This window comes from Theobroma cacao, chromosome 6 (genome assembly GCF_000208745.1).
Source record: "Theobroma cacao cultivar B97-61/B2 chromosome 6, Criollo_cocoa_genome_V2, whole genome shotgun sequence".
Taxonomy (NCBI): domain Eukaryota; kingdom Viridiplantae; phylum Streptophyta; class Magnoliopsida; order Malvales; family Malvaceae; genus Theobroma; species Theobroma cacao.
Genome location: NC_030855.1, coordinates 4,026,415 through 4,027,875, shown reverse-complemented (window position 1 = coordinate 4,027,875; position 1,461 = coordinate 4,026,415).

Below are 1,461 nucleotides of genomic sequence, written 5' to 3'. Positions count from 1 at the left end.
TCTTTACTCATTGGGATTGCAAAATCTTCCCCACCTCCTTTTCCACCCATTTCAGTTTCAGTATAGACTGTAGATAGCTGATCTCATCGAGCACTACCATTGGATCTGCATTTTCCAAACCGCAGGTTCACAGTCCTCTTTACTTTTGTTTATTCGGGGCCCTCTTGTTATTGTAAATTAAATTAAATATTTTTGCTTACTGTATTTTAGTATGTATAAATTTATTTAGCTTTTACGCTATAAAAATTATTCACGTATAACTCTATAAATATTGTTTTATAAGAAAATAGAATATTTTCCTTAATATTTCTTTTACTTTCTTATTATATTCAAATAACCGTAATTTCGTTTTAAATGAAGATTTTAGACTTTTAAACTCATTTTGAATATGAATTATGTGTTTTGTACTTGTATATTACGTTTTAGCCAATTTCGAAATTTTTGAAAAAAAATGACCAAAATACCCTTGTGTGGCGAAAATTTTATTTTGATTGTTTTTTATCTAAAATAGTATATATTCTCTAAAAACTCGATATTTAACAATGATTGCTCACAGGAAATGAAAGAAACTGATATGTAAGTCTTGCGGGGTTTCGGTTGGCATTCCGGATAATGAGTGTCAATAGGAACGTCGCGACGATTATCATGGGCCTGAGGGAGGTTCCGGGTCGTGACAACTTGTCTTAGCAATCAGAAAGTATTGATAATTGATATTTGAATATACGTATATAAATTAACTTAAATGATAAAATCTTGGTATAATTTTATCAAGAATTTTAATGAATTTCAAATTTAATTTTTGAGAGAGTTTAAAGGATGGAGATTAGAGAAGGCTTTTATGACTAGAAACTTATGAGTAGGGGTGAGCAAAGATCAACCGAACTGAATAACCAAACCGAACCGAAATGAGTTTGGTTTTTTCGATTTGGTTAGTTCGATTTTTCGATTAATTCGGTTAAGATAGTTCAATTAATAACATTATTACGATTCAGTTTTGGTTAGAAAAATTTCTAATCGAACTAACTAAACTAACTAAAGGTCATTATAGACATTTTACATAAAAAAATCCTAAACTTAAATGCTAATCTCATCTCTTTGTTTAGTTCCTCTTCTGTCGTCCCATCTCCACTCTTCAATCTCCACCGTCTTCTCTTCCCCTTCTCTCATCCGTCCTGTCTCCACTATCTTGTCTCTAGTCTCTACCCTCTTCTCTTTCCCTTCTCTCATCTTTAGTAAGTTGCTGCCATCCTTCACCCTTTTCACATCAAATAAGTTTTTATGGGTTTTTAGTTCCTCTTCTCTTCCTTTTGTTCTATGTTTTCTTAGCTTGAAATTTTGTGGGTCTAATTGATGAGTTTTTCTATCTCTTTTTTCCTTTTTCTTTGAGATGGTTTCTTGGCCTTTTTATTTGTTATTCAACACCAAAAAAGTAGAAGGGCCACTCAACAAGTGAAAGCTAGC